The sequence below is a fragment of the Panicum virgatum genome, chromosome 9N (genome assembly GCF_016808335.1).
Source record: "Panicum virgatum strain AP13 chromosome 9N, P.virgatum_v5, whole genome shotgun sequence".
NCBI lineage: Eukaryota > Viridiplantae > Streptophyta > Magnoliopsida > Poales > Poaceae > Panicum > Panicum virgatum.
The window spans coordinates 51,086,080-51,108,055 of record NC_053153.1 but is presented as its reverse complement, the minus strand read 5'-3'; positions in this window follow the sequence as shown (position 1 = coordinate 51,108,055).

Sequence of the window (21,976 nt, the reverse complement as noted above, 5' to 3'; positions counted from 1 at the left end):
CGTATTGATGTCGCGAAGGTTACATATGTTCGCAAAGATTCTATGTAATATAGCGGGACACTACAGAAATATTTGTGGTGGCAATCTAGATATGAGAAGACTGAGTGGTGCGTTATTTCCTTGTGGACGTTGTTGTCTACCTTCTATTTGGTGCTCTACTGGAATAGACTCATCCAAGAATAAAGTAGTGGAACCATAGTCGGGCGTCCATCCTAGGATCGCAAGGACATGGTTCTCAACGTGCATGTATGGACAACTCATGATGCAAGTGGCTTCTTCGAATGATCGGGTTAGCAGCACATAATCGCCGAACAAACGTAAGACATTCTCTAGTGGAAGCTCTATCCCAGTGTTTTCCCTTAACACTCGCAGTAGCTCGCGACGACTAACAGAACGGGGGACTTCTACTTGAATATGCGGACATGGAGGAAACTTAGTAACTATTAAGAGGCCGGCAAAAACCGGGGCGTGCAAGTTGAACTCATGTTCCTCAAAGATTGTCAATTGTTCATAGTTGACATGTGCCATTGGTTGGTCCCCGGAGGATGGGGTGGCGGGGAGGCGGCACGGGTAGGAGGTGGTGGGGAGGCAGTGGGGAGGCAGCACAGGGAGCAGGTGGCGGGAAGGTGGGGGCGGAGGAGGTGGCGGGGAGGTAGCGACGGAGGAGGTGGCAGTGAGGTGGCGGGGAGGCGGCACAGGAAGGAGGTGGCTGGGAGGCGGCACGGGGAGGAGGCGGCGGGGAGGCGGAGGTGGAGGAGGCGGAGGAGGAGGTGGCGGCGAGGAGGCACGGCGAGGAGGCGATCGCGGAGGAGGTGGCGGGAGTCGGGGGCAGAGGAGGCGGCAGAGGAGGTGGCGGCGAGGAGGCACGGGGAGGAGGCGGACGCGACGGCGAGGAGAAGTGGCGAGGAGGCGCCGGATCTACGAGGGGGCGGCGGCAGTGGCGGCGTTGCGGCACGGGGGAGGACATGGCGGCGAGGAGGAGGCAGGCCAGTGAGGCTGCGGCGAGGAGGAGGCGGGCGCAGCGGAGGCGGCGGAGGGAGCGCGCGCCGGATCTAACCTAGGGAGCGGCGTAGGGTGCGGCGCGGGGTTGGCGGGGGCGACAGAGGGAGCGGCGGCGGACGGAGCGGCGGCGGGGAGCACGGAAAATTTTGGCAGCCTTTCGGCGTCTTCTCGCGTGCGCCAGGTGAGTGTGAAAATTTGTCTAAGTCCGTAGATATTTATAGGAGCCCGATTTGTAGGGGCGGTGGCGGCATCACCCGCCCCTACAAACATATTTCTAGGCGCATATGGGGCATGACCCGCCCCTACAGATAGATTTGTAGGGGTGATCGGTGGCAACCCCCCTAAAAATAGTTTTCGAAATTTATTCCAATTATTCTTTTAAATCAGAAAATATAGTAAATATTATCAAAACATGCTGAAATTTTTACCATACGTGTATTTTGATGTGTAAAATATAGCAAAATTAATAAACATACATTGCACTATATGTAATAAGAAAGTATGTTCAAATGCTCGCCTCTATTAAGTCACTACTCTCTCATACAATTTAAGAGCAACTTTTTTCTTTCCACACATTCAAACAATTAAAAGTCTGAATTGTCCTTTCGGTATTTTTCACAAGAGGCACATGTTGTTATACGCTAATGGTGAAAATTATACATTTTTATGTTGTTTGCTATTTTTTAGGATTAAATGATTTTTCAGAAACAATTGAGAAAATATTTGTAGCTGCGGTCGTGGGCGTCACCCGCCCCTGCAAATCTATTTCTAGGGGCGGTCGCTAGAATCGCCCGCCCCTACAAATAAGTTTTTAGGGGAGGGTGATGCCCCAGCCCGCCCCTATAAATAGTTTTCGAAATTTATTTCGGATATTATTTTAAATCATAAAATATAGTAAATATTATCAAAATATGCTGCAATTTTTACCATATGCGTATTTTGATGTGTAAAACACAACAAAATTAATAAACATATGTTGTACTGTATGTAATAAGAAAATATGTTCAAACACTAGCCTCTACTAAGTCACTATTCTCTCATACAATTTAAGAGCAACTTTGTCCTTTCCACACATTCAAACAATAAAAAGTCTGAATTGTACTTTCGGTATTTTTCACCAGAGGCACATGTTGTTATACGCTAATGGTGAAAATTTCATATTTTTTATGTTGTTTGCTATTTTTTAGGATTAAATGATTTTTCAGAAACAATTGAGAAAATATTTGTAGCTGCGGTCGTGGGCGTCACCCGCCCCTGCAAATCTATTTCTAGGGGCGGTTGCTAGAATTGCCCGCCCCTACAAATAAGTTTTTAGGGGCGGGTGATGCCCCAGCCCGCCCCTATAAATAGTTTTCGAAATTTATTTCGGATATTCTTTTAAATCATAAAATATAGTAAATATTATCAAAATATGCTGCAATTTTTACCATATGCGTATTTTGATGTGTAAAACTCAACAAAATTAATAAACATATGTTGCACTGTATGTAATAAGAAAATATGTTTAAACGCTAGCCTCTACTAAGTCACTACTCTCTCATATAATTTAAGAGCAACTTTGTCCTTTCCACACATTCAAACAATAAAAAGTCTGAATTGTACTTTCGGTATTTTTCACCAGAGGCACATGTTGTTATACGCTAATGGTGAAAATTTCATATTTTTTATATGTTGTTTGCTATTTTTTTAGGATTAAATAATTTTTCAAAAACAATTGAGAAAACATTTGTAGGGGCGGGCCCCTACAAATAGATTTCTAGGGGCGGATGAAGCCGCCGCCCGCCCCTACAAATAGATTTCTAGGGGCGGTTGAAGCCGCCGCCCGCCCCTACAAATATGTTTCCATATATATATTGGACTTGTCTTTTTTTCTCATCGTTTCCAGAGAGCTCGAGGGTAACCTGCCGCTGCCGCCGCCACCGCCGCCGCCCGACCCCCCTCCAGTGCCCTCGCCCTCCACGACCGCGGCCACTTCCGCCCGCGCGTCCCCTTCTGCGCCCGATCCGCCGCGCGCCTCCTCCCCTTGTGCTGCCGAACCCGCGCCTCCTCCACCGTCCGCGGTTGTCCTCCGCCGCCCATCGTCGTGCTCATCTGGCGCTCGCGACCGGATCTTCAGCTCCGGATCTGAGCTAAGGTGAGATTCTTGATTTACTTTTAATGTTTTTTATGTATAACATTGGCTAGTCAGTGAAATTAGATATTTAATTTGAGAATAAGAAATGTAGTTAGTGCAATTAAATTAACTAATTAGTTTGGCAATAAGAAATTTAGTTAGTGAAATTAGATATTTAGTTTGAGAATAGGAAATGTAGTTATTAGAAGAGTAAAATGCACTGGGGGTCCTTAAACTAGTTGGTCTGTTCTGTTTAGGTCCATGAACTTCGAAAATGCATTTATAGGTCCACAATCTATTCAAGTGTGTCATCTAGGTCCAATTCAGCCACGCCATACCCTAGAAGCTGATGTGGCAGGTTGACTGTGCGGTGACGTGGATCCTTACATGTGGGGCCCCTATGTCGGCCTCCTCCCTTCTTCTTCCTCCCCCGGCCTGCGCGAGCCCCTGCGCGGCGGCGGGACGGCGGCCATGGCGCGCGGGTGCACGGCGGGGTGACCACGGCGGCGAGGCGGAGCTCCGCGCGTGCGCGGGCTGGCGCTAGCCCCTGCCCCCGGCGGCGGAGCTCGCGGTGCCCGTTCCTGCCCCCCGGCGGCTTGGCTCCTCAAGCGAGCGGCTTGCGCGGATGGCGTTCGCAGAGGGCGGCGGGGAGGGCGGCGCGGACAGGATCCCGCGGGATCTGGCGCTCCTACCTCCTCGGCGGGGATCCGGTGGCGCCACCTCCTGCCTTGGCCGGCGCCCCTCCTCGCGGCTCGGTGGCCTGCGACGGGCGCGCCCCCTCGCTGCTCTCACGGCGGGCTGGAGCAGAGGGAGGCCCGCCGCCGCCTCCTTGACACCGCCGTCTTCCGCACCTCCTCTGCGTCGCCGGTGCCAGCGCGTTGGCCAGCTCGAGGTGGGGAGGGGCGGCGCCGCTCACTGCTCTGCGTGAGCAGGGAGGACACTCGCCCGCCGCGCGTGCCCGGCCCTGCTCGCCATGGAGCAGGGGCCGCGGCGGCGCCCTGCTCTGCCCCCCCGTGAGCTCGAGCGGGAGGGAGAGGGAGGGAGGAGGGAGGGAGGGAAAGGGAGAGGGAGGGAGGAGGGGCCGCCGTTGCCATGGCCGGCGGCCAGAGAGACGGCCCGAGCTCGGTCCGCACTGCCAGGGGCGGGGCAACGCCGCGCAGCGCGCGGATTCGGCCGGCGGCGGGGCGCCTCCGTGGCGAGGGAGGAGGAGGAGGACCGGGGCGGCGCGGCGAGGGAGGAGGGGAGAGGCCGCGGCAGCGTGGAGCTGAGGCCGGAGGAGGAAGAAGAAGGGAGGAGGCTGACATAGGGGCCCCACATGTAAGGATCCACGTCACCGCACAGTCAACCTGCCACATCAGCTTCTAGGGTATGGCGTGGCTGAATTGGACCTAAATGACACACTTGAATAGATTGTGGACCTATAAATGCATTTTCGAAGTTCATGGACCTAAACAGAACAGACCAACTAGTTTAAGGACCCCAGTGCATTTTACTCTTATTAGAATTAGCTAACTAGTTTGAGAATAAGAAATGTAGTTATTGAAATTAGCTAATTAGTTAGACAATAATAAATGTAGTTATTATAATTTTTCTATAAAGGCATACGGCAAGTGGTGATTTTGGTGGTGGTGTGCTGCATCAGGATTACCCTTTGCCGCTGGCTCGCCCTCCTGGCATCATTTTCAGCAGAGTCAAGAAGGTTAGACCGAGGCCATGTTCTCAACAGAACATTACAGCTCCAAGCATAGTAATACCCATCTTTTGAGTATGAACTTTTTTTTGGCTTGATTAATAAGAATGGTTGATACTTATTAATGTTTTGTTGCCTCGAATGCAGCAGATCGATTATTTTAAATGGCTTACTGAAGTACTACAATGCCTAGGTGGTACACCTCTACAGGTGGAAACCACAGAATGCCTACAATTCAAGAAAATGGCAATCTCTTTCGAGATACCATTAAAACAAGATCCAGGTACCATGATGGCAATAGTGGCTAGTGGGAAGGAAGCACCAGTTCAGATAACTTATGAAAGAACTGCCATAAAAGTATGCCTTCTGGAACTTGAGAGCTATGGTTATCTTATTCTAGATTCGTCATGGTTTAAAATCAAAGCACTTCGATAGAATCAACATGATGTTGTAAGTATTTGTGAGATCCTTTCACGAGAAAATCTACATGACATAGTAAGTGAAAATTTCTTAATTTAAAAAATTATGATAGTTTCTACATGACATAGTAGGTGAATTTTGTTAATCAAAGCACTTTTGTAAAATTTTTATTCCACCTCCATTGCAGGATATATTTGGTAACACCTTTGCGGCGATGAGTTTAGAAGAAATTTTATGTCAAGCCGTGGAGCAGTTGGGTTATTACTCCACTGAGGAGGGACTGGTACAGACAAGGGAAGGTCTCTACCAGAGTTCTTTTCAGTTTCGAACCACGCCAGATCCTACCACAGAACCAATGTTCACTATCTACGGCAAAGCACTTCCTTGTAGAAGTGAAGCAAAGGACAGTGTACTTATCCGTACATTGATTTTCATTGACGATGCCCTGGGGTACAAGATTGGCGTTGTTAAGTATGTTGACTACCTCTTGCTTCGGAATAATATTCGTTAGATGATGTAATTGTTATCGCCATAAATTAACAGGGTTAATTAATGGGCCCCGAGTGAGTTGGGCTTAATGAAGAGATTGAAGAAGGCTTACGAATCGGCTCCTGCGTGAGCATTTGGGCCATGTGGGCCATGTATCCTTAGATTTAATTCAGATTGAGTTAGAGATAGAGTCCGATATGGACACATTAGTTTAGATTGTTTCCCAAGTCTCCGGACTATAAATATGTGCCCTATGATATTCATAAAGGAGAGAACGTCATCACGTTTTGCAACCAACAACTCTCGGCGCACCGCCACCCCTAATTCTAGGGTTTCATCCAAGTAAGCGCCATGCTGCCCTGATCGCTTCTTGCGATCAGGGCAGCATTGTTCTTGCCTTTACCTTGGTATTACTCATACTGGAGCATTTTTGAAGGCGAGTAATGCTAGTTATCTTGATATTCGTAGCATGATTTTTAGTAGATCTGTCATGTTCTTATTGTTTACCATCTACGAATATCATGTTCTCTCTATGCATTCACGCTTGATCTTAAGCTAATTCTCGTTGCAGAGGGTTAGTTGCGTAGAGTTAACACCTTGCTTCTTTTCTATCTAGTAGATCTGATCTGTTATGGTTTGTTCTTATTTTATAAGGATTAGCTCAATATCTGCTAGGTTAGGCCCTGCAAACAGATTGGATGTTCCGGTGATGTAATAGATGCTTTATTTTAGCCTTAATAGGGATTGTTCCGGGAATCGGCTCTCACTAGTTCTTAGGCCTCTGTTTTTGGTTAAGGTTTAGTTATTTATTACGCTCATTAGGCCCAATTACGTGTAGGATGTTCCGATCTAGCAGTGAGGCTTTTACTATCGTGGATTAGATCAGCTAGATTTAATTGAAGCAAGTTTCTCATAATTATTTGTTTTATTCATCAATATCTGGATAGATGCAGATCCAATCTGACACCGGGACTCGATCGGTTCTTTGAAAGCCGATGCAAGAGTCGTCCCGGGGAGCCGACCATGGCTCGGACTTATGTTTCCACGTGTTTGTGTATGCAGGCAAATCGTCGCAAGCACGGTCGCACCTTCCTGATCGGGTATAGGTCAGGTGGCACGCCTTACATTCTCCGGAATCTTCGGCGTGTGCCGGATTGCGGGCCGTTGTCCGAGGAAGCAGTGCCTGCCAGTGCCCCGGCGACCTCCCGGCTCTTCGTGTTGCCTGTCGCTACTCGCCGGTGGGTTTTGACCGACAACACATTCTGGCACGCCTGGTGGGACAATCATCAACAACAACGCCCGTCGCAGAGATGACAGGATCTCAGGACCAAGCGCCGGTTCCGCCGGTCACCAAACCTGTCACATATGAAGAGCTGACTCCAGAACACAAGCAAAAATATGATGAGGTCAAAGCTCAGTTCGAAGCCGATCTCATCGGCTCCTTCGAGAGGACCCGCAACCATGGCATCAGGTGGAAGGGGTTCTCACCAGAGGGCACTCTCGACAACGTTGATCTGTCTGTACCATCAGAGGAGTGCACCAGAGCCCTACGCCAGGAGATGGACTACATGGTGGCTCATATGCTTCATCGGCACTCAGAGAGCCTGGTGAATGAGCTTGAGCGCGTGGCACATCGCGTTGTCCAGGAGGTGATCAAGAACCAGTACTTCCCATCGGGACCAATCCTGGGAAGCCACAGGGGAGAGGCTGCATTGCAATCTAGGCCGCCAGTACCATGTTCACTCGCGGCAGCAGGACAACAAAGCTCACCAGTACTGGAGCCTCAGGAGCAGACGCGGAGAAACAGGCATGGCTGGCAAAGTACGCTACCGGGCCGAGTGCTGAACCCTCGGCCCCAGGAGTTCTTAGTGTGGAGCAGGTCAGTGCAATACTGAGGGACCAGTTTGGCATCCTGCCCAAGAGAAAGGCGATCGGCTATTCCAAGCCATATCCAAGTGACTATGATTTGATCCCGTTGCCACCCAAGTATCGGCTTCCGGAGTTCACCAAATTCAGCGGATCAGAAGGAGCCAGCTCCATTGAACATGTGAGCCGATACCTGACACAGCTTGGGATGATCTCAGTATCGAATCCTCGTAGGGTCCGTTTCTTTTCCCAGTCTCTCACGGGTTCAGCCTTTGGATGGTATACATCGCTGCCCCCAGATTCAATTCGGACTTGGTGACAGCTGGAAGATCAGTTTCACACCCAGTATCATTCAGAGGCTGCTGAAGCCGGGATTGCCGACCTCGCCCAAGTCAGGCAGAAGCGAGGGGAAAGTGTCTCAGAGTATGTGCAGCGCTTCCGAGAGGTCAAGAACCGATGCTACACGTCGCGCATAACAGAAAAGAAAGCGGTTGATCTGGCAATTCTGGGACTCGCTAAGCCGATCAAGGATCAGGCTTTTCAGTTGGAATTCACCTCTTTGGCACATATGGTGCAGAAGCTTACGACATATGAACACTACCACCCCGAGCTGTACTAGGAAAAATTCAAGCTCCATGTCAATATGGCCCAAGCAGGTGATTCCGATGATTCTGGCGAGGAACAGGAAGTGGCCGTAGCAGAGTGGACCCGGGGGGGGGGCAAACCCCGTCCCATGCAAGTGGGTCAAACAAAAGGGGCTTGTGAAGGGCTTTGACTTTGATGTGGCCAAGGCAGAGCAGATATTCGATCTACTGCTCAAGAAAAAGCAGTTGAAGCTCCCAGAGAATCACAAGCTACCAACGGCACAAGAGCTACAGGGGAGGCTGTACTGCAAGTGGCACCACTCGTTCACCCATGCCACGAATGACTGCAAGGAGCTGCGTCGGCAGATCCAGTCGGCTATCGAGCAAGGCCGATTAATTCTGGCCCAACACACGATGAAAGTGGATAGTCAACCATTCCCACAAGCTAACATGGTAGAGCTATCGGATCTTAGACCTGAGGGCCAGAATTTGGCGTTTCAGATCAACATGGCAGGACCCATCCGCCGCCGTGTCGAGCAAAGGAAAGAGGCCGTTTCTGGCAAACGGCCCCAGGATGAACACGAACCAGAGCAGCAACATGTTAATGAAGAACAAGCACATCACATCCGCAATCAGCTCCCAGCTTCCAATCGGCTTCTGGAAAAGTACCAGTATCAGTACAAAGTGCGCCGCCGATATGAATCGGAAGAGGAGTATGAGCACCGCATAGGGAGGACGCTGGGGAGGCGCCAGGCTATACGCGACCACTGGCATTGCCCGTTCTTCAGGTACTATAGGAACTCCGGCATGAGCCGATTGCCTACTATAGATGATTGCTTGGAGTGCAGGCCTCGGGGACGCCAGCAAGGCGATACATCGGTGTTCTGGCGCTTAGGGCCCAGAACACGTCACGATGACCGTGTGAGGCGGCCATCCGGGGATGATCTCGAGCCAGAAGAGGAGGATAAGTATCATCATCCACGGTGGTGTCCTGACAGGCTCAGCCGATCACAGAAGTGCAGAGTGCAGGGTCTACGCAATCTCGAAGAGGCGGAAGCAAAATACCTTGACGTGCTAAGGAAAGCACGTCCGGATCTTGCAGAGCAAGTCAGGCGCCCGCAAAGGGTGGAAAGGTGCCCTCCAAGGAGGGAGTGGCACCCCAAGCAGCCAAGAGCCGATGACAATCCATCGGCTGATGTGAACATGGTGTTCGTGCTCCCGTCGGAGTTTCGGGCACCCCAACCGGAGGAATTGGCCATCGCGCAGCTGGATCTCGGCCCACAGCCGATCATCTTCGAGAAGCCCAAGGAGAAAAGCTACAAGCACCTGAAGGGATTGTATCTCAAGGGCCTCATCGATGGCAAACCTGTGAATAGGATGTTGGTCGACACTGGCGCCGCAGTCAACCTGATGCCGTACTCAGTGCTGCGCCGGTTGGGTCGTTCCACTGCTAATCTTATCAAGACCAATGTGATGCTCAATGATTTCAACGGTCAGCCATCGGAGGCACAGGGTGTCCTGAATGTGGAGTTGACAGTTGGCCGCAAGACCGTTCCAACATCGTTCTTCATCGTCAACCGTAAGAGTACATACATAGTGCTGCTTGGGAGAGATTGGATTCACGCAAATTGTTGTGTTCCTTCCACGATGCACCAGTGCTTGGTCCAGTGGGATGGCGATGAAGTGGAGGTGGTCCATGCAGATGATTCCAGCGAGGTTTCGCTTGCAGACATGAATGCCTGGGATGCGGAAGGTCAAGAGCCGATCTCAGGGATCGCGCTAGAAGACTGTGATCGGATTGAAGCGACAAAAAACGGGTTGAGGCTGGTCTTATCCACTGGCCTCACAGAGTAGACACATCCTGGCAAGCTACGGAATCCAGCAAGGTTAGAGAGGCCGGTCCCAGCGACCGGCCCCAAAAAATGAGTAATATAGACTTGGGGTTACAATTGTTACATTGTGTACAAACAATGGCTTTTGCTGAGCATTCAGTTTTGAATAATAACGGAAATGTGGGAATGGCCAGCCCGTGCGGTTGGCCGGGAAATTTTGCTTGTTATCTCCCTGTGTTTGCTGTCGATGTCGATCTTTCAGTCGGCGGCAAGTTAGGGTACGGGTTTACGTCTGCTGACGATTTGGAGGAAGTCGATATCGGTCCCGGGGATAAGCCGCGACCGACATTTATCAGCAAAAAGTTAGACCCGATCTTGCGTGAGCAAATAATAGCACTGTTGAAGGAGTACTGGGACTGTTTCGCATGGGATTATACTGAGATGCCCGGTCTGGATAGAAATATCGTTGAGCATCGGCTCCCGCTTAAGAAGGGATTTCGGCCGTTTCAGCAACTAGCACGTTAGATGAAGGCCGAAGCCCTAGAGGAGGTTAAGAAAGAGGTGCAAAAGATGCTGGATGCAGGATTCATCAGGCCATGTCGGTATGCGGAGTGGATCTCCAGCGTGGTCCCTGTCCAAAAGAAAGATGGCCGATGGCGAGTCTGCGTGGATTTCAGAGACCTCAACAGAGCAACGCCAAAAGATGAGTATCCGATGCCTGTTGCGGAAACATTGATCAATGCAGCGGCTGGTCATAAGATGATGAGTTTTATGGATGGTAATGCCGGCTACAACCAGATTTTTATGGCCCCAGAGGATGTACACAAGACCGCGTTCAGGGTACCGGGCGCGGTCGGGTTGTTTGAATACTTGGTTATGACCTTTGGATTGAAAAATGCCGGTGCAACGTATCAACGTGCCATGAACTACATTTTTCATGATCTCATCGGCAAGTTGGTAGATATCTACATTGATGATGTCGTGGTCAAGTCCACATCGGCTGGGGGACATCTGGAAGATCTGCGTCAGGTCTTGGAGCGGACTCGAAGGTTTGGGCTCAGAATGAACCCAAAGAAGTGTGCCTTTGGTGTATCGGCCGGTCAGTTCATAGGATTCCTGGTGCACGAGCAGGGAATCGAGATCGGCTTGAAAAGTCAAGAAGCTGTAAGGACAATGAGACCGCCAACTATGAAGGAGTTACAAAAGCTCATTGGCAAAATCAACTTTGTCAGACGATTTATCTCCAATTTGTCTGGGCGCATCGTGCCGTTCATGGGTTTGGTGAAAATCAAGTCTGATGCTGAGTTTTGCTAGGGGGCAGAGCAACAGAAGGCTTTCGATGAAATCAAGAAATATCTATCGAGGCCTCCAGTGTTGGTTCCACCCCAGCAAGATAGACCTTTCTACGTGTACCTGTCCGTGGGTGACACTTCCATTGCTTCGGTATTGGTTCAAAAGCACGACGGCCAGGAGAGGGTGGGTTTCTACCTCAGCAGGCGCATGTTAGACGCCGAGACCAGGTACCTTGAGATTGAGAAGCTTTGCCTCTGTTTATTCTTTACATGCACAAAGCTTCGTCATATTTTGCTCTTGGCGGAAACGATTGTCATCTGCAAATCGGATGTCATAAAGTATATGCTGTCGGCTCCGGTTCTGAAAGGCCGACTCGAAAAATGGATGTTTGCATTATCAGAGTTCAATATCTGATATCAGCCTGCGTAGGCAGTCAAAGGACAGGCACTGGCGGATCTTGTGGCGGACAGGGTCAGCACCGATATAGCTGCATTGTTTATTCGTGCCTGGGCCATGTTTTTTGACGGATCGGCTTGTGATGATGGGTGCGGTGTGGGAATTCTGTTGGTATCACCGAAAGGGGTGACTTATTCTTTTTCCGTCAGAATGACTGCTCCATGCACCAATAATTTAGTAGAATATGAAGCCGTGCGCAGAGGGATGGAATTACTCCTGGAAGCTAGTGCAGAGGCAGTGTGTAAGGATCACCGGGGTGTCCGACCCTAGAGGGGGAGGGGGTGAATAGGGTCGCTAATCGCTTTTTAACCTAGGGCTCAAACTACTTGCATAAGATAAACCTAACACGTCCTACGCATGCTAGTTATGACTAAGGTTTATCTATGCTACTCTCTACTAACCCCTAAAAAGACTTGCAACCTAGCTAATCCTAATCAAACTAACTAGGAAAGTAAAGGTATGCAAGGTAGAGTAAGTGCGGAAACGTAATGCGGTAAGTAAAGAGGTAAGTGCAAGAGGGATGCAAACTCCCGAGTAGACACAGTCATGTAACGTGGTTCGGCATAAACGCCTACGTCCACGGGACACCGAGGCTCTTCCGATCACCGTCTTGCACTACGCCACCAATGGCGATGCCGGCAAGCAAAGGCAAGTGCCCACAAGACACCGAGTCTCGTGCACCGCCACCGTCTCTCTCGGTCACCCGGCCGAAATCCACTACGGAGCTTCTCCACCAAGGAGGGGGCCTCCTCTTCCCCCGCACAAAGTGTCGTTGCCACTCCACACCAAGACGGAGGGTCACACGACGGATCACAAGTTGCTTGCCGCAGCAAGACTTCTCTCAAGGGAGCTCTCGCAAGAACTAATCCCTATTACAAGCACTAAGCACTCTCACAAGTGTGCTTAAGCCTATATGATGTACAATGAAGCTCTATGGTGGTTGGAGATGATCTTTGGCTCTTGTATACTTCCTTGAACTCCAGCACCCTCAAATGACCCGGCCTTGGGGGTATATATAGGCAGCACAAGCAAATATAGCCATTGGAGAAAAGCTGCCAGAAAAGTGCTTAACACCGGTTAATCCGATGCTCCCCAAATCCCCATCGTCGGTTTAACCGGTGATACTAAACTGCCCACTGAAAACTAGCCGTTACGTGTACGGGCAATCAACCGACGCAATCGACCGGTGTATGTAATGTTAGCGTCGGTTTAACCGGTGAGTGCAACTGTCCTCTGATCCTTGAAAAACAAACTCTCTGGACAACTGCACCGACGCCATTAACCGGTGCATCATCGGTTCATCCGATGTATGCATTTTTCTTGGTCTGCTTCTGCCATTGCACCGACGTATTCAAACTTCCTATCGTCGGTTCATCCGGTGCCAAACCCTAGCCCGCAGGCCATCTCTGTCATTGCACCGATGAGTACATTTTGCCTTACGTCGGTTTAACCGGTGATACTAAAACTCCCAGACGTGCTCAAGTCAATGCACCGACGTGTGTAATTTGCTTGGCGTCGGTGTAATTTTGCCTTAGCGGAACCCCCGTAGGGGTGGCCCTTCGGGCCTAGCTTCGCCTCTCTTCTCTTTGTCATCACTTGAACCTAAAAGCCTGAGTATATCATCTAAGCAAACACATTAGTTCAAGTGTTGCGTGTGTCATCAATCGCCAAAACATTATATTGAAATATGGCATGAGAGGCCATTTTCGCTACAATCTCCCCCTTTTTGGTGATTGATGACAACACAACCAAAGCAAGCAAGATGAATTGCAAGAATATGAAATTGATACCAATTTGAAAAGTTAGAAACTACTTAGCTTGCTTGGATGACATTTCAATGCTCATTTTAAAAGCCCTTGATACCAATTGTAGAAAGAATTTGTAGACCAATGGCTTGTATGTGGTTTGAACCATATGAGCAATGAAAAATATGTACCTTAGTCCATGGGATCATCAAATTGCACTTCTCCCCCATATTGACTAAGTACCTCCCCCTATCACCATGCATCCTATTGTATTGCATTTTCCATCCCTCCCCCTTGCTAATGGCGTCATTTACTCCAAACTATTTGCTTGCTTTTAGGGTACACTTCTTCCCCTTTGTCATCAAACACCTAAAAGCTTCATAACCACTAGCAACAAGGAGCATTAGTAGCAAAAGAAATTCACTAGTGATAGAGTTATACCTAGCCATGCCTCCGTATATCATTTATCTCTTTAATCTTTGGGAGTTATGGCTTGGCCTTCTTCTTTCCTTGTCCAACCTTTCTTGATCAAATGATACCAAATGTAGGGTTAATTGCAATGTGCATTATTCTTGATATCGAAGGATTGAGTGTATTACCATATGGACAAAAGGAGTGTGACTACAACAAATATCACTTTGAAAGTATGTTAGTCACAAAAACACAAGCTATAGAGTTAGCTCCCCCTAAATGTGTGCAATAGTGTTTGAATCACTTAATCAAATGTATGCACTTGTAATTCACATAATGGGGATCAAACTCTATAACTTGAATAACATGACACCAAATGAATACCAAAAATAGGATTGATACCGATTGTAGACTTTGGTATTTTCTTTCGACAATATGTGTCATGGAGAAGCAATGGTTTTTCGCCCATGTAGGTTGCACTAGATAAGAAATTAGTACCAAAACAACCTACCATATGATATTTCTAGGAAAGCATATCAAATAAAAGATGCCAAAAGTAAATACCAATTGTAAAGATAAGATCATGCATTCCTAGAGAGGCATTGAGCTACAATGATGCATGAAGGATATCAAATGAAATTTGAGATTATCCTTTTACCTTGCTCATTACCTCATATGTAGGGGAGGGGAATTTGGGTTACTAATCTTTAATCCACAACTCGGCTTTACTTCATCTTTGCATGATGCATCCCTACTTATGCATCCCAAACCTTGTCAAGCCTCCAAATTCCCCGTCACTTGGGTGCTTACTACCATCCAATGATGGCTTGGCCTCCCTCTAAAACCTTGATTCCCCCTTTGATTCTCCCTCATGACTTGATTCACTTAGGTGTTTCTCCCCCTTTGGGATATGCTTCCTCTCCTTGAGAAAATACCTTACTTTGATCCACATTTATCCCTCTTTGGAATCAAATCACTCAAAAGGTCTTGCTTCTAAAAGGTCTTGCAAAATAATATAGCTCAAAAGAAGATTAGTATCCTAGGGAGTTAGCTCCATGACTCATGATCCAATTGTATGATATCAATGAAGATACCAATTGAGAATTTACTATGGTGGATCACAAAATCACGAAACTAGCATGACATGAGCTAAGCTTTCCACAAGTATGTGCATAAAGTGATAATGTGAAAATCAAGTGCACAACTAGATGTTATAACTAGAAAGCTTAGATCATATCATGCACGGAGGTAGCTCTAAAAAAGGATAAGAAATTGACAATTATACCAATTGAATGAGTTTAGAACCTAGCATACCTCCGGGGGAAACAACTTAGTTTACCTTGCATGTACCAAATTGAAAGTGACTTGCAACCAATTGAAAGTCTTTGAAGGAAGAGTACTTGGTACACCAAGGTTGAGCAAGTGTATGAGCACATAGCCACTCTTATAGAGTTGTTTGTTCACATTGATTGTGAGAAACATTCTCTTAGAGTGTTAACTTCACGTGAGACTACAAAAGATAAGCTAGCAAACATGTTAGTCTCAAAATCACAAGCTATAAAGTGAACTCCCCCTAAATGTGTGCATTTAGTGTTTGAATCACCAAGCAAATGTATGCACATTGATTTTTACACAATTGGAAAGTTTACCCTATAGCTTGTGTTCATAGTACACATAAGAAATACATACCTCATGAAGTCCGTGTACCATGAAAGGTAACCTTGTGTAGCTTTCTACACACTTATCAAACCATGTAGGTTGCTCATGGGTTAGAGTCATGGCATAAGCAACCCACCATATATAACACTAGGAGATGCAAAATAAGCAAACATCCTAGCAAAAGCAATGGAGCTACATGATGCTTGAATTGAAATCTAGCTACCATTACCTTATGGGGGACTTGGGCAACAAATGTCCAAGTTGTGAGCTTAGCTTGTTTTGGCTTGGACCTTCACTTTTAACTTGTAAGCTAAGCATCCAAATCCCCCATTGCACTTGTTTGGTGCCTAAGTCTTAGGAACCCAAACCTTTTGAGAGCCATCCATGGTATGAATAATATCCTTGGGCACCCAAATAGGTTGGTTCCATCCATATGTTCTCCACCCCATGACATGAGCCACCACCTTGCCATTCTTCTTCTTTTCAAGTATGTAGTGGTTGCTCTTTTGCTTTTTCTTGTGGGTGGGCTTGGTGTACATGTAGGACGCCTTCAAGTATGGAGATGTGTTTTTCTTGATCTTCTTAGCCTTCTTGTTCTTGTTCAAGTTCTTGGGCTTGCTATTTTCTTTGCCCTTTGCTTTGCCCTCTTTCTCCTTGCATTGGTAGGACTTGTGGCCTTCTTTGTGACACTTGAAGCAAGTCACGGTTTCTCCCTTCTCAAGCTTCTTCATGCCCGCGGAGGTGTTATCTTGAGAAGGTTGGACTTGCTCTTGAGTGTACTTTCCTTTGAGCCGCCTCAAGTCCGTCATTAGCCTTTCTATCTCTTGTTTAAGCTCATCATTTTCCTTAGCAATGAGATCATCACATGTTTCTACAATCACATTCTCATTGCAAGGGGTTAGATCACAAGAGGTAGACGAATCTACCTTGTCAAAAGAGATAGCACAAGGAATATTGCAAGGAAATGATTTATCCGATGATGATTCACTTTTAGACTCAAGACTCTCATATTTCATTTTAAGTTCTTTATGCTCATTTTCTAACAAATTGAATTTATTTAGCAAGTTCTCATATCTTGATACAAATGAAGCATGAAGTTTTTCTTTAGCCTTGAGAGTTTTGATTTCTTCATTTTGTTTAGTAAGATATTCTTGTTGATTTTGGATAAGTGTCATCATCTCACTAATTTCATCGGTTTCAACATCGGATTCATCATTTGAGGAGGAGTCATCACTTACATCGTTATTACCTAGTGCCATAAGACACATGGGAGGTGGTGATATTCTCCGAGGGCGATGGGTGGTGGAGCTCTTGGAATTTTTCTTGTGACTTGAGCTTTCACCACTTTTCTTGGGCTTGTGGATGGCGGAGAGAGCTTGGGCTCTTGACTTGTTCTTTTTCTTTGCCATCTTCTCCATCCCAACCGCACTCCCTCTAATGAGTGTTTTGTACCCAAGCTCATAGAGCTCATGTACATGCTTGGCAATCTTGCGGTGATGGTATAGCACGGCCCTTGGATATTCTTCATTACTTGAGCTTGATTCATCATCACTTTCTTCCTCATCCTCTTCTTCTTCTTCTTCACTTGAGCTTGATGAGTCTTGTCGCCTTGGTTGATGCTTGCACGAGTGCTTGGCGGCGAGACTCTTTTTGCTTGAAGAAGAGGTGGACTCTTGCTCTTTCTTCTTTGTCATCCCCATACTATATTCATGGGCAATGATTTGATTGATGACTTGGTTGGGTGTAAGCTTGACCAAGTCTTCCTTTTGCAAGAGTGTGTTGATGATGTCATAATCGGGCTTGCGAAGGCTTCGGAGGATCTTGCGGTTAATGTCCTCATCTTTAACTTGATTGAGACCTAAGGCATTAATTTCATTGACAAGAGTGTTTAATCGTGAGTACATGTCATGAGCATTTTCATTGGGAAGTTGCTTAAAGCTACTAAGCTCCTCGCCGAGAATATGATATTTTTGATTGGCAACATCCTTTGTGCCCTCATGATTCTCGACAATTTGCTTCCATAGCTTATGAGCATTTTCATTTGCAAAGACACGATTAAACACACTATCACATAGATAAGACAATAGAATTGATTTTGCAATGGCATCATATTGTCTCTCGGCCTTATTCTCATTTTTCTTGCCCTCTTCGGTGACACGCCAAACATCAAGCCCCCGGGCTTGAAGATGTGCTTGCATAAGCACTTTCCACCGTGGAAATCCCGTGCCATCGAAAAACGGAGCCCTATCGGTACTCATCCCTTCCCCGGACATGATACTCACTCGACGGTTAAGTCGACGGGTCTCCTACGAGCTTTCTCACAAATTTACCAATAGAATTGGCTAATCCTCGTAAGAGGTGTGAGACCAAGCTCTGATACCAATTGTAAGGATCACCGGGGTGTCCGACCCTAGAGGGGGAGGGGGTGAATAGGGTCGCTAATCGCTTTTTAACCTAGGGCTCAAACTACTTGCATAAGATAAACCTAACACATCCTACGCATGCTAGTTATGACTAAGGTTTATCTATGCTACTCTCTACTAACCCCTAAAAAGACTTGCAACCTAGCTAATCCTAATCAAACTAACTAGGAAAGTAAAGGTATGCAAGGTAGAGTAAGTGCGGAAACGTAATGCGGTAAGTAAAGAGGTAAGTGCAAGAGGGATGCAAACTCCCGAGTAGACACGGTCATGTAACGTGGTTCGGCATAAACGCCTACGTCCACGGGACACCGAGGCTCTTCCGATCACCGTCTTGCACTACGCCACCAATGGCGATGCCGGCAAGCAAAGGCAAGTGCCCACAAGACACCGAGTCTCGTGCACCGCCACCGTCTCTCTCGGTCACCCGGCCGAAATCCACTACGGAGCTTCTCCACCAAGGAGGGGGCCTCCTCTTCCCCCGCACAAAGTGTCGTTGCCACTCCACACCAAGACGGAGGGTCACACGACGGATCACAAGTTGCTTGCCGCAGCAAGACTTCTCTCAAGGGAGCTCTCGCAAGAACTAATCCCTATTACAAGCACTAAGCACTCTCACAAGTGTGCTTAAGCCTATATGATGTACAATGAAGCTCTATGGTGGTTGGAGATGATCTTTGGCTCTTGTATACTTCCTTGAACTCCAGCACCCTCAAATGACCCGGCCTTGGGGGTATATATAGGCAGCACAAGCAAATATAGCCGTTGGAGAAAAGCTGCCAGAAAAGTGCTTAACACCGGTTAATCCGATGCTCCCCAAATCCCCATCGTCGGTTTAACCGGTGATACTAAACTGCCCACTGAAAACTAGCCGTTACGTGTACGGGCAATCAACCGACGCAATCGACCGGTGTATGTAATGTTAGCATCGGTTTAACCGGTGAGTGCAACTGTCCTCTGATCCTTGAAAAACAAACTCTCTGGACAACTGCACCGACGCCATTAACCGGTGCATCATCGGTTCATCCGATGTATGCATTTTTCTTGGTCTGCTTCTGCCATTGCACCGACGTATTCAAACTTCCTATCGTCGGTTCATCCGGTGCCAAACCCTAGCCCGCAGGCCATCTCTGTCATTGCACCGATGAGTACATTTTGCCTTACGTCGGTTTAACCGGTGATACTAAAACTCCCAGACGTGCTCAAGTCAATGCACCGACGTGTGTAATTTGCTTGGCGTCGGTGTAATTTTGCCTTAGCGGAACCCCCGTAGGGGTGGCCCTTCGGGCCTAGCTTCGCCTCTCTTCTCTTTGTCATCACTTGAACCTAAAAGCCTGAGTATATCATCTAAGCAAACACATTAGTTCAAGTGTTGCGTGTGTCATCAATCGCCAAAACATTATATTGAAATATGGCATGAGAGGCCATTTTCGCTACACAGTGGAAATATTTGGGGATTCGAAGCTGGTGATTTCTCAGCTCACGGAAGAATACAAATGTGAGAGCAATGATCTTTTCCCAATATGGATGCAATGCCGTGAGTTGATGTCACGATTCAGGTACATTAATTTCCACTGGATACGCAGAACTCTGAACAATAAAGCTAATGATTTGGCACAAATGGCTTCCGGTTACAAGGAAACAGCCGATGGAGTCGATGTGGAGGTTCAGTTTCTAGAACCTGGAGACTGGAGAGCCGATATCTTCAATTATTTGAAGGATTCGGCTCGGGGGCACCCAGAAAGATAAGACTGAAAGCCATGAATGTAACACCCCAGGTGTTTCATTAGCTAAACCAGGGTCATTAGTACCAAATTTTGTACCTTAACCCAGAAACATCGAAACAAATGCATGTGTATATGTGTATGTGTGCCTAGGTCAGGAATCTCAAATAACTTTCAAACCAAAGCAAGTAGGTTTATGAAAATGAATAGGCATGTTCCCCATGAAAAGATGAATCAATTTCTAGTTGAACTTTAGGGGTAAAAGTGACAAAAATTACATGAAATGATAAGCGATTTGATTAGTAGTTTTCGAAATTTTTAAAATAACTTTTAAACCTTTGCTCGATTAAATTTTTTTTTCCTGAAATAAAAGTTATAGGTTTTTAAATTCTCTACAACTTTCGTATTCAGAGTTTTCTATGTTTAAAAAGGAATTTTTGAGAAAATTTGAATTTGAATCATTCAAACCTCTCTTTTCTCTCTCTCTCTCTATTCTCTCTCCCCCCTTCCCCTGTTCTGTGCCGTGCCGTGGTCGCCGTCCGAGTCGCGGTCGCCGGCCACGCGCCACTCCCTTGCTGCCCCCCGTTCCTAGCCGCTCCCGTAGCTTCTCGGACTCTCCACGCGGCACTCTTTCCCAGCACGCACGCCGAGGATGACCGTCGGCGCGCCACGGCGACGAACACGTCGAGCCGTGCCGTGCCTCAATTGCTCAACCCGCTGGCTTGGCTCTTCTCGATTCCGTTTGTCTCGCAAATGAGCCTCCTCCCTCCCCCTCTACTTCACTCCCTGCTCCAGGCGCCCGGCCGTGCTGCCTACGGTGTCCAGGGCCGCCATTAGCGCCGCCGCCCCTAGGCTTCCGCGGAGCCCATCCTTCCGCCCTTCCTCGCGCCCCACAGAACCCCCAGCCAGCTTCACCTCACCGCCCCGAACATCCTGCACCCGGCCACCCCCTCCTTCCCCCGCTGGAACGCCGCCGCCGCCGGTTCAGTTCACCGCCGGCCGCCCCTCTCCGCCGCGAGACCACCACGGTCCATGTCCGCAAGCCCAAATCCCCTCCAAAGGTAGCTCTTGTGCCCCTCTCTCTTTTCCCCTTCGAATCCCCTACCGCCGGCGACCCTGTATGCCGGAAATGGCGCCGCCCTATCTCCCCTGTTTCGCGGCCAGGGACTTTCCCTGAGAAGAAGCCAAAGTCCAGGGGCCCAAGTGCAAAAACGCCATGAACTCAAAAACAGCAAACTTTGAAAATTCCTAGAAATTCGTAGAAAAATCGGAAAAATGCAAATTTAAATGTTTTGGAATCCTTGCAACAAGGTCTACAACTTTCATTACATGCACATATTTATTTTCTGTCTGCTTTTTAATCTAGGAAAAAGATTAGATTATATAGACTATAATTATTCTAGGAGTTCTACTCAGTATCTGTGTGTGATTTTTGGCTGGTAGATAATAAATGGCATTCTTAGTTTTGTGTAAAAATTTGAGCACCAGATAACACTTATAACTAGATGAAACCCTAGTTTTGGCTAGATCTAGTAGAGTAGCTTACTTTTTATTTTTGGATGTTCTGTTATAGATAGGTGTATTAAACTTCTTCTGTGTGCTTATAATACTAGATGATCACCACTGTCCAAGTTTCACTAATTTTCTATTTGTGTAGCTATTTATTTTATTTAATCCTTGCTTTAGTAGGATTTAATTATTATAAATAGTTTAAGTTGTTAATAAATCATGAAAATATTTATGAGTGTTCTTTTTGAATATTTTAGCTTGTCCATGGAGTTTGAGCCCCAGTTCATGACTAGAACAGGATTTAAAAATTAATCTTGTTAAGCTGATGTATGTTTTGTTTATTTTCTCCTATTTAATTCTGTGCACAATAAATCCTGAAAAATTCACAGTAGCTACTTCATCCATTTTTAGACCTACTGTTAAAGTTTGAGATTGTTTTATACTTTGGTCTAACCTGTATAATTCAATCTTTTTCTAATAGTTGTCTGAGTACATGAATTGTTCTGGGTATTTGGCTACAAGTTTTGGAATGAATTTTGCAGGATGGCTAGTACTGTTTACATTCTGTTTGATGTAAGTTTTGTTGAATTTAATACTGTATGTGTGCTGATTTGTTGATTTATTAACCAACCATGATTTAATTGCTATAGGAAACTACCCCCACTTGTTTAGGAAGTTAGTATAGTTTTCTTGTGCTGTTGATCTTGATGTTTTGAGTAGTTAGATATGTTGAGTTACTACTCTATAAACGATTGCCCAGTAA